The sequence below is a fragment of the Acomys minous genome, assembly GCF_964271855.1.
Source record: "Acomys minous genome assembly, chromosome: 5".
NCBI classification, from domain to species: domain Eukaryota; kingdom Metazoa; phylum Chordata; class Mammalia; order Rodentia; family Muridae; genus Acomys; species Acomys minous.
In genome coordinates, this window is record NC_140494.1 from 49123691 (window position 1) to 49136525 (window position 12835).

The following is a 12835-nucleotide window of genomic DNA, read 5'->3' on the forward strand; positions in this document are numbered from 1 at the left end:
TTCATGCTAAAAGCAAATTTTATTTTTGACTGTAAATATAAAGGAACTCTTTTATGTGGTAAGTTTACTGTGGGTGGATACACATGTAAAAGAAAAGAAAACGGCATGTTGAAGAGACATTCACATGTTTGAGTCATGACAGCCCTACGGCCATGAGCCAAGAATTGGAAGGAAGCTAAGTACTTATTAACTAATAAATGGAAAAGGAGAGTAGAGTATATAAACAGCATGATACTAAGAGGCTTTGTAAAATACTAAAATTCTTGTGTTTGAAGAAACCAAGTCTCAGAGTTCATTATGTTTAATGGAATAAGCGATGTGACAAAGATAAATACCAAATGATCTGACACACATATATCATCTAAACTAATTCCCCATTACAAAAATTTAAGATTTAAGGGTATTTATGACAAGTATGGAGATGTGGTGAGCAGAAATGTTTGATCAGTCCTTACTCAGTTCTCTGTTACACAGAAGCAAGAAGCTCTGCTTCACTATTTCGAGGGAGGCACTGTAGATAATAAATTAATGTGCTTCAAATTTCAAAAAGGTAGAAGAAAGTTTTATTAAAGTTATAAAATATAAAAATGATAGACATTTGAGATAATTATATAATTATATTTAATTTGAATTTATGATCACATGCAGTGTATATGAGAAATCTCTTTGAATTTCATTAATATGTGCAACTTCATATATTTATTAATGTTTTATGTATAATTATCTATGCACATAAAATGGAAAATGCAAATACATTTTAAAATGTATGCAACAATAGTTCTTATTATAATTGATGTGTATTTCTAGTACACTTTATATGCTATGTCTGTTTCCAGTACATAGATCACTGAACTGAACAGCATCACAATATGTTTATTGATTTGCATACCAATGGTAACATTGGCCACCAATGTTACATTACATTAGCTCATCTGCTCATGTGGGTGCTTGAGTTTCATGATTAAAATATCGATAGAGAAGCTAAAAGGTTGAGAGGCTTCTAAGTGATTTGTGACTTCAATTTATAAATCAACAACTGCCTCTTAGCATTAGAAAGCCTTTAATTGGAAAATAATATTAAAGAAATTGAGAAAGCAAAAATGATCACAATAGCTGCACTGTCCAATAGCAGTGTGTACAAGACCACATAGGGTGTCTTAGTCTCCAGAACCAATTAATTACAAAGTTTTGGCATGAGAAATCATTATAGCCAAACCATATTATGTTTATATTCTCTCTCTCTCTCTCTCTCTCTCTCTCTCTCTCTCTCTCTCTCTCTCTCTCTCTCTCTGAGAATTGTGCATAGATTAAGATACTAGGAAAATCAGGTTTGAAGTTTATAACTTATATTGTCCTTGTCTGGTGCCATAGTTGGGCTGGTGCCCAAATCTGCCTATCATAATGTTCCTCTTGTAGGTTTCTAGGACCCTCTGGATCCTTCTACCTTGCCATTCTCCCCTGCTTCTCTCATCTAGCGTCCCAGTAGGATGTCCTCCCCTCTGTCCCAGTAAACTTCAAACCCCTACCCAGATCTATCAAATGGACAGGAAATTCTCCACAGTTGAGTAGACAGTGGGGTATGACTTTCACACGTACTCTGGTGCCTCATATTTGACCATGTCCCCTGGATGGTGAGACATGGTGGCACTCAGAGGAAAAATAGCAGGCTACCAAGAAGAGACTTGATACCCTATGAGCATATACAGGGAGAGGAAGTCCCCCTCAGTCACAGTCATAGGGGAGGGGAGTAAGGGAAAAATGAGAGGGAGGAATGGGAGGATACAAGGGATGATGGGATAACCATTGAGTTGTAATATGAATAAATTAATAAAAAAATCAAAAAAGAGAAAACCAGGTCATTTTTACAGTTATTTTTTCACAAGTATATACAAAATAGTTTATATTCACTTCTAAGTATCTCTTCCAAGTGCTATGCTCAATGATATTATTTTTAAATTAAAATTAAAAAAACATGCTATCACAAATTATAGCAAATTCAATGTTAATACATTGACATTGGCAGACGAAAAACTTAACAAAGCAGAAAAAGGTCAGTCATGTTGTACTCTGTAGCAATTTTTAATGATATGCAAAATTATATATATATATGACACAAATATACAAAGTTTATATATATATATATACTCATAAAATGTATATATGACTAAAATTTTCATACACATAGTTAATACCACTTGGATCCAAACTGTAACATTCAACAGAACTCTGAAAGACACTGGGTTGTAGAAGAAGAAGAAGAAGAAGAAGAAGAAGAAGAAGAAGAAGAAGAAGAAGAAGAAGAAGAAGAAGAAAAAGAAGAAGAACCACCACCACTTCCACCACCACCACCACAAAGTATTACTGAATCAGATGAATCTGTATAATTTAAAGATATTTTAACATCAAACATAAACCAGCATATGTGGTAATTTGGAGAAGATTTGCCTATATTTCCACAGGTGATGAAAAGCTATGGGTTCCATCAAAATTGATAAAGATCCAATCTGAATAGGGGAGCCTACACATGAAAAGCATGACTCTATTAAAGAAGAAACTAAGGACGACAGCAAGGCAGATGGTGAAGAAAACTGATATATATATACAGAGATGAAAAGCAAGACACAGGTAAAGACAGACTGACCCTGAGAAGAAGAATTGAGCCAGAAGATTCAAACATATTTCCAGAAGTAGTTTGAAGCAAGCTAGAACAATTCACTCAGAAGCCAGAAGAAACCAGTTTGGATCCGTCAGCTTGGAGAGGACTTTAGACCAGAGCAGCTGAGTTGAACACCTTCCATCTCAACCCATTAATCTGAGAAAATGACAGCATTTAGAGATTTCTGTTTCTGGGAGCCAGTTACAGTCTCTCTCTCTCTCTCTCTCTCTCTCTCTCTCTCTCTCTCTCTCTCTCTCTCTCTCTCTCTCTCTCATCACACTCTCTTTCCTTTCCCTCCACCACTCAGAAACAGCAGAAACTCCTCCCACCAAGTGTGGCTGTTGTATAGCTTGATCTTCATGTGGGTTTCCTGGCAAGTGGAGCAAAGGATACTTCTGAGGTGGACTCTGTAACCTTCTCTCTTAAAGCAGTGCTAACATAGACTGACTGACAGTTGACTGACACAACTAAGAAACAAATTATCCTATTAGTACTTAAAAATTCACCATTTAAAAATAATTTTGTATAAATCTAATGGTATGTGTTTTTATGGGATGATTTTGGGATTTCATGCTGTATGAATATTTGTAAAATATGTTATAGTATTTTAATAGGTGAATTTTAGATATGGCAGTAAATTGCAGGAGATGCCTATTAAAAACCATCATCACCACTATTTTTATCACTTCAATATTCACACAATCCTCTTTTACTATATTGTGACAAGATTTCTAGGTACATATCTTTTTCTTATTTCTTCTTTTCTTTCTTTTTCTTTTCCTTTATTTTTATTTTTTGTTCTTTGCTTCTTTGTTTACTGAGGCAGGATCTCAGCATGGTCCTCTGGGTGTCCTTGAACTCAGAGACCTACATGCTTTGGGTCTAAACTGTCTTAAAAGCTAGCATGGACATGACCATCTGTAGTGGAATACATCCTCTTTTCTCCACAGAAATTTTAGATATAGAGTCTCACTTTGATTTTCTCCTCTTATCTTTTCACATCACCTATGTTAAAACACAAGCCAAACAAATGTTGCCTAATGCCTCAGTTATGGATGCATATGTGATTGTTGAAAATATATGGATGGCTCTTTTCTGTTTATTGAAGATAAAATTGGTTATATTTAGGAGCCTTGGAATATTAAGGAGATTAGAGACAAAGTAACATACATTAACAACATTAACAACCATAGCGAATGAAAGAATTCTGAGTATAAAGTTGACAAGCTATATTATCAAATCCCTTATTTTTCACAATGGTTCGATCCTGATGTAAGCCCATTTGCACATTTTTAAGTACAGTTACCATGTTGCACAGTAGGTGCCTTGAATTTGTTTCTGCAATCCAACTGAAACTGTTTTTGACCAAGACATCATGCTTTGATAATCACATTTAAACTATGCCACATGTAGGGAAATCTGGGTAAAAGAGCAATAAAGCCAAGTCCTCCTTGGACAAGTTGAGTGAGCCATGAAACACTCACAGATACTATCAGTGGAGATCACCAATTAAGTAGAAGTGATAGTGGCCAAGAACATGGCCAGGTGTGCATCTTAAGCCACTATTGGGACTATTTTGGAATTTTTTCTTCTGATATTTAGTCATCATTATCTTATTAAAGCATAAGTATACTACCTACTTATGTTTCCATTTTTATTTCTGTGGACAAGATGAAAATAACAACTCTTAAATTGTATTTTCCTAGTTAATATGTTGAACAAAAAATTATGATGCAAACATAAAAAGTCTATCTCTGACTTTAGACATCTTCTTTTTAAAATTTTTAAACTTTTAATTTTTTATTTAAGTAATTTATTCAGATTACATCTCAGTTGTTATCTCCTCACTTGTATCTTTCCATCTCCACCTCCCTCCCTCTTTCATCCTATTCCAATTTCCTAGTCTGTGACACAAGGGGACCTCTCTACCCACTATGTGATCACTCAGAGTAAGAGTAATCAGACTACCAGGAAGAGACCTGATAGGCTGTGTTCATAAACATCTCCTTTTTAGAGACATTGTTCAGAGGACATGTATTTTCTCTGCTATAAAGGTTTTCGTGATAAGATAGTCTTTCCACTGCCATAGCTAAAAAAAAAAAAAACCCTGATACAACATGTGGATGTACATTTTCAAGTTGACTGGTATACTTTTTCAAGTTCAGTATGTCATATAACCAAACAAAATAATATTCCATCAACATTCATTGTTCTTATTTTTAGTTTTCATATTGTAGGCAAACATGTACATTGTTGTTATTTTTACCTCATATATCTCTCTCTGTGTGTATATATATACACACATATATGCATATAGTATACTTATATTCTTCACTTGTATTTTTACATCATATACTATTGATTCCAATTAGCATATATTTTCCTTCTCCTTGATTGAGTTCTGGGTTTTCTTTAATTTTTATTTGATTTATTGACTTTATGCATATGCTTATACATTATTATAGTTAATCTAAATGCCATAAAATGTTGATCTTTATTAATTCTTGAAAATGTTTGCTTGTTTTTAATATTTTTTATAATTTAGCATGTAAGCCAAATGTCTTTCATAAATTATTTCATCTAGCATATTTATTACGTGTTCATCTTTCTATATTTGTCTGACAAAATAATTATTAATATTATCAAAACATTGATTTTTAATGATGTGATATGATACAATGGCTTCATTTTACAACTGAAGAATTGAGAGCAAGTGATGATGACATCAGTCTTTTCCATCTTGACACATACTTTCATACAAAATGAGATGGATTGACCTGAGCCTTACTAACTCATTATTTCAACTTTAGTTTCCTTTAATATACCATGTTTCATGTCATCTTTTGATCAATAGAAATGGTAGTGCCCATGCACTTGGTCTCACTCTCTACACACAACAAAAATCTTGATCGTGTATTTATTGTGTGTGCTCTTCTTGAATTATGATAGTTTATATTATGTATACAATCTAGCTTTCACATTGTATAAAAATATTTAGAAATATATAGCAAGCATACATTTAGTATCTAAGTTAGGATTTGTATAAAGTCTTTCAAGGTTTTTTTTTTTTTAGCTATAAAAATATTTTTCCATTTAATGCTATCGTTTTCTTTTGTAATCATCCTGTAACTATCTCAAAAGCTTAGCATCCTTGTTTTCTCAACACAACAAACGTCACATTCTTCTTACCTGATTTCTCCTCCAGCTCCTTTTACACAGATCTTTCAAAGACACAAAGAAGATAAGTAACAAGGAGACCCCAAGGGAGGATGCTTAAATAACACTCAGAAGGAGAAATAGAATAGACAGCTGAAGCGGTTGAAGAGAGGGAACAGGATAAGAGAGGGAGTATGGAGATCAGACCTGGGGAGAGTGGTAGCCAGAGGGCTTGCAGACTGAAGAGAAACCGTAGACGTGAGCATCTCTGAAACAAGCTGGAGATATTTGACATGGTAGGCTCCAGGAAGGATATGTGTGTGACTCTCTCAGCACAGGTCACGGAAACTAAATAGACCACGCTTTAACTTCATAGGATTCCTAGTAGAGACATGGGAACACAATTCCACCCACAAACACTGTAACACAAAATTTACCTGCCTACAAGCTGTGCAGGGATAAAAATAGAGCAGAGATTGAGGGAGAATCCAACCAATGTCTGGCCCAACCTGAGACCTACGCCACGGGAGAGAGCCAGCCCCGTGACACTATTAGCAATGCCTTGGTGTGTTTGCAGAGTGGAGCCTGGAATAGCTGTTCTCTGAGAGGCTCCACCCAGCAGGAGTTTGAAATAGATGCTGAGATTCACAGCCAAATACTGGACAGAACACATACACTCTTAGAGAAGAAAGGGGGATGTGTAGATGGACCTGCGGAAGGCAGGACCCCAGCAAGAAGACAAAAAAAGTGACAACTAAACAGAGTCCAGCAGGAGATTAAACTACCAACCAAGGACCATGCATGTACTGTACCTAGGGCCCCTACACAGATATAGCCAGTAACAACGGGCAGCTCAGACTTCATGTAGCTCCACTAGTAAGGGGAGCAGGGGCTGTCTCTGACCTGAACTCTGTTGACTGCTTTTCAATCACTTCTCCTGGTTGAGCGACCTCACCAGGCCACAGCGGAAGAGGATACACCTAGTTCGGATGCTACCTGATAATGCTGTGATGGGTTTGAGGGACCCATTTCCTGAGGGATAGGGAAGCGGGAAGAGGGAAGAAGGGAGTTCTAGAAGGAAAAAAATGGGGGGTCTATGATTGGCGTGTAAAGTGAATAAATAATTTAATTAAATTTTTATCACTTTCTATTAAAAATAAGTTAAAAATAAAAATAAGACGAAACCAAACAGACCTTTAGCTGGTCGCTATACCTTGTCCATTGTCCCCACTCAACTATCTTAGCTGTTCTTTTCAGATAGATTCCACCTGATGGTGCCAGAGGAGCCTCTATTGTGTCTGCTAATGAGTCTTTCACATTGTGTGGTTTTGCTGAGGTACTGAGCATGCTACCTGAAGTTAGGATGCTCAGTGTCTCAGCCTTATACCGGAGTGTCCATATTTCTCTGTTCTCAGACAAGACATTCCATTCACTTTATCCTCCCATCAACCTTTGTATATTTGTATTTTATTTTTAGCTCATACATATCTTCTTTTTGCACCCTATCTTTAGTTACTACTGCAGAGGTATCTTCCAGGCATTAAGAATGCAATTCTTCAAATTTACTTTAGATCGTTTCATTGGCTGCTCTTGTGTCAGCTATCAGTTCTTAAACCTCAGAAGATGGGTTTGATATAAAATTAGAACTGACAGGGCCAGTTTTACATAATTTTCTGGAAATAATCAACCAATTGGTAAAGGCTTTACACCATCGCATTTTCAATCCTAAATTTCTGGGTATGGCTGCTAGCTTCATTTGTAATCATTAATATGATTTCTACACATTTATCTCTGCTTTTCCTTATTTGCTAAAAAAAAAAAAATAACCTACTTCCTAGTGGTAATTAATGAGCAAATACTGGCAACAAATTTAAATAGATTTTTAAATACTAATAATAGGCACTATTTAAGAGTTTTATTATTTTAAAGACTCACTGACAACGAGACAGGTTAACTCCTGGCAACATCCAGGCTACCTCAAAGAGGATGATGAGCATCAAAGAACCTCCTTATGGAGATGTCTTCAGATGTGGTAAATTAGCCACTGGGCAAAATGTCCTCGTTTCTACCACAGATAGAACTCTGCCTAAAAATGGGCAAGCTTGGATGCAGGCAGAGTTGATGACCAAACTACACAAGGTAAGCATGTTCCCAATAGTTCCTGCCTCGCAAATATGTCTGTCAGATATATTGGGCCAGAAGGTTGAAGATGATGCTCCAATGTTATAGAGAGTTTTGTGTGACTATTCGGGTAGCAAACTATCTCTCTCATCTTCTCATTTGAAAAGCTACTCACCTTCACTCCCAGCATACTCAGGTAATCAAGTTATTCCTTCTCAAGTCTCTGATGGGGTTGAAGACCAAGTAGCTTATTTTTCAATGAAGCTTAGCTGTTTAGGAGTTAAGATATTTTTAGGTCTAGATAGATGTTTTAAGTTGATAATGACAAGATGTGATGGAGATTGATTTACTTTCCAAATTTTAGATGCACCAAGATATAAAAGATATTTTCTTCAAGACTTTCAAATACAAATAGCCAAAACACTAAGAATGTAACATTTATATAATTCCTGATTTTGTCATGGTTCTTCTTGCTATAGGTAGTTTATTATATATATATATATATATATATATATATATATATGTGTGTGTGTGTGTGTGTGTGTGTGTGTGTGTGTGTGTGTGTGTGTAATAATATCAATGCACATGTAAAAATAAATATGTTTCATTAATAAAAGAGGATTTTGTTTAAAAAAAACTATACAAACACACCATTCATAAGATGTTAACTGCAAAATTTTTAAAACTACCGTGAGTCATGTTTGTATCACATACTCACTAATATTTTTTAAAGACTAAATTTTGCTCTGTGTTTGAGTAAAAACTCCTTAATGGATGTTTAATTTACATATATTAAATACACACTATGAACCTCTTTTCACGTTTATATTTTATGTCAATTAATATATAATTCTATCACTTCAGTATCCCTCTCTTTGCCCCTCCCATGTCAGATCCTTTCTCTCCTCAATTTAATAACCATTTGTTGTTATATATGCATATACATGAGTAAACATATTTGATAAATTCACCTGTTTGCAGGACTTACCACTTTTTCTTGAATAACCAATAAGCAGGTTATCACTGTGGAAGACTAATTATCTCCTTTTCAATAGTTGCTATTTTTCTGTAGCTCTTTGTCTAGACATGGGACCCAATTAGATTTTTCCCTTCTCCATTAAGATGTCAAGTTGTTCTTTTCTTTTGTTTAGTTTTTGTGTTTTTGTTTTATTTATTTTTTTATTTGTCTATTTTGGTTTTGGTTCTTTATTGTTTAGGTCTTGTTAAGGATGACATTTTTTGGGTGTTGTTTCATGTAATGGCTATATTAGATAGGACAATCTCATAGCTGACTTCCTGGTCCTCTGGCTCTTGCAATCTTTCAGCGCCCCCCACAAACCCCATTTCAGGATGTTCCCTGAGCATCCTGTGCACTAAGAAAAACAACTATGTTCTTAAAGATACTAGTGCTATGAATTTTCCTCTTAGCACTGCTTTCAATGTGTCCCACGAATTTGGGTATGTTGTTCCTTCATTATCATTGAATTTAATGAAGTCCTTAATTTCTTTATTTCTTCCCTGACCCAGGTGTCATTAAGTAGAGACTTATTTAGTTTCCATATGCGTGTAGGCTTTTTGTTATTTCTGTTGCTGTTGAAGTCCAGCCTTAGACCATTGGTGATCTGATAGGATACAGGTATTATGTCAATCTTCTTGTATATGTTGAAGCTTCTTTGTGACCTACTATGCCAACAGCCCAGGCCTAAATGTCACTAATTAATAAATGGGACCTCATGAGGCTGAGTAGCTTCTGTAAGGCAGGAGACACTGTCAAGAGAACAAAGTGACAGCCCACAGACTGGGAAAAGATCTTCGCCAACCCTACATCTGATGTAGTTCTAATATCCAAAATATATAAAGAACTTAAGAAATTAAGCACCGCCAAACCCAATAACCCAATTAAGAAATGCAGCTCAGAACTAAAATAGAGAATTCTCAACAAAGGAATATCAAATGGCTGAGAAACACTTAAAGAAATGCTCAACGTCTTTAGTCATTAGAGAAATGGAAATCAAAACGACTCTGAGATTCCATCTTACACCCATCAGAATAGCTAAGAAAAAAATTCAAGTGACAGCATATGCTCGTGAGGATGTAGAGAATACTCCTTCATTGCTGATGAGAATGAAAACTTGTACAACCACTTTGGAAATCTATCTGGCACTATCTCAGATATCTGGGAACAGGGCTTCCTCAAGATCCAGCTATTCCACTCCTTGGAATATACCCAGAAGATGCTCCAGCACACAACAAGAAAATTTGCTCAACCATGTTCATAGCAGTCTTATTCATAATAGCAAGAACCTGGAAACAGCCTAAGTGTCCATCAGTAGAAGAACGGATAAAGAAACTGTGGTACATTTACACTATGGAATACTATTCAGCTGTAAAAAAACAAGGAGATTCCAAAATTTGTGGACCAATGGATGGAACTAGAAATGATCATAATGAGTGAGTTAACCAAGAAGCAGAAAAACTTACATGGCATATACTCATTTGGAATTGGATACTAGCCCAAGATGCATGTCCCATGATAATCTTAATTTACCAGAATATTGGCATTGACGTGAGGACATCCTATTGGGGCTCTAGGTGAGAGAAGTATGGGAAAATGGAGAAATAGAAAGATCTAGAGAGTCCTAGAAACCTACAAGAAGAACAGCATGATGAACGGATTTAGGCCTAGTATTTCTACTCAAACTATTGCACTAACCAAGGAAAATGCCTGCAGTAAACATCAAACTCGTACTCAGATCTAGCTAATGAACAGGACATTCTGCACAGTTGAGTGGAGAGTGGAGACTGATTCTGACATGAACTCTGGTGCCCCATATTTGACCACTTCCCCTTGGTGGGGAGGCCTGCTAGCATTCAGAGAATGGATAATTAGGCTACCAAGATGAGACTTGACAGGCTGTGACCATATAATAGGGGAGGAGGTCCCCCTCAGTCACATATATAGGGGAGGGGAATAGGGTGAAAGCTTGAGGGAGCAAGGAATGGGAGGATACAAGGAATGGGATAACAATTGAGATATAATCTGAATAAATTAATAAAAAGAAAAAAGATACTAGAGAAATTATACAGTGATTAAATCTGCCTAAGATAATAGACTAGCGAATAAATGCACAATTAAAATTTTCCAGAGTGTTAGTTATGTTCCTTGAGACTACAATCCTATGATCAGAGCTATCAGTTTTTCTTTCTTTGCCCCTCAGCCTGACCAAACTTATCCTGACTCCAGAGATACCTCAGCACCATTAATGGTGTGATATCGACTCATAATTTTTATTTGGCCCAAGGACACAGAAGCACTTTAAGGATATAAAATTTTCTTACTACATAGGACCTAAATATTTTAGACTATACATATGTACACCTCTAGATCCAATATTATATTGATGGATAAGTGAATCCATTTTTCTGAGCACTTCATCTATATTGGTATGCCAAAACCTCTAGTCCATGAATACCAATGCAAGTGCAAATGCTTCTCGCAAGAGCACACTGAACTCCAATTTATGGTGATGTCACAATGTTGCCTCTTTTATATCTAACACCATTTGAAAGTATTTTCACAAATACTTTCAGGAGACTTAACAGAAATTGTGGTGAAATACGTGAGATTGAAATGCGTTTACCCAGTGGCTCTCAGAATTTGTAAGTTTTTGTATTTATTTGTGGCATCACGTTCTTAATAGAGAACTGCAATTACTTTCAATTCAAACACATTTAGAGAAAATACCACGATAATTTAGAAGTTCTTTAAAAATTACAAATGTTGTAACATGATTGTTTTTACTTGATTATTTATTTAGTCATGCCATGTGTCAGATGTGGTATTCACTTATCAGTCATCTGTCATCTAGCCTTCACCTTTTTCAGTTATGAGTAGTGTTACATTTAATACATATATAAATAGTATATATAAATATATGTTTATATGTGTGAACCAAAAGTCAAAATTTTGAATCCTGAATCATTTAATTAAGTAGATTTGTCATCTTCCAACCATTATTCTAAAATAATGTAATTTCCATAGACAAATTTGTATCCCCAAGGATTAATAAAATAATTCTGCAATTTTCACAGGTAAAACCCCCAAGTGAACCTTTCCTAATATTGTAAACTGCTCTTGTATGAATTCATAGGTTGATGTTTCCATTACATCTTCAGGGATTGAATCTTATGAAGTCGATTGGCTCAAGTATACATGAACATAACTCCTCCTATCCCTTTTCTAGCTAACACTGATTGTTTAGAACTCCTGTGTGCATCAAATTCCAAGTTGGTAAAACATGAGGAGGTTAGCTGGGACCTGACAGCAAAGACTCCTTTGCTATGGGTACTGACTTGCAGAAGACAGAAGCTGATAACGTTCTTCCAATACTTTCAGGGACACATGACTGGAGAAAGCCACACAAGAAGCCACACAAAGGAAATGAATGTTTTAATGAATGTTGTTAAATCTGAACAAATCTCAGCCTCAAGTCCCTGTGATGACTTGAGGGCATAAATCCTCTGTCAATTTTTATTTTGAATTTGAGGTTTTCTGTTTCTTACAATTGACAAAATTTTCTTCACATTAATTCTATGAAGGTGGTATAAATAGTTAGAACCTCTAAGAAATCATTTATAAATTAATTCGTATGCAAATAACAGAGCATGTAACTGATGCAAAGTAAAATTTAACAAGAATTATTCAAACATTTCTTTATCTTATTACTTAAAATGTCTAAGACAATGAAAAGTGTGACTATAAAGATTATTTATAGCATGAAGCCCTTGTTTTTCCACCTTAAAATATGTTCAATTTCTACAAAGAACTTTTAGAGAAAAAAATATATATTCCACAGAGCTGTGCCACTTAATTTAAGGATTACAATCACCTGAGTGCCTCAC

General features: G+C 35.4%; 1 protein-coding gene across 10 annotated transcripts in view; it reads right to left on the reverse strand.

Annotated features, from left to right (window-relative positions):
* The window catches only part of CDH12 (cadherin 12), a 1018075-nt gene that overhangs the window by 96841 nt on the left and 908399 nt on the right, over positions 1-12835 (reverse strand). The gene's annotated exons all lie outside the window — the stretch shown is intronic.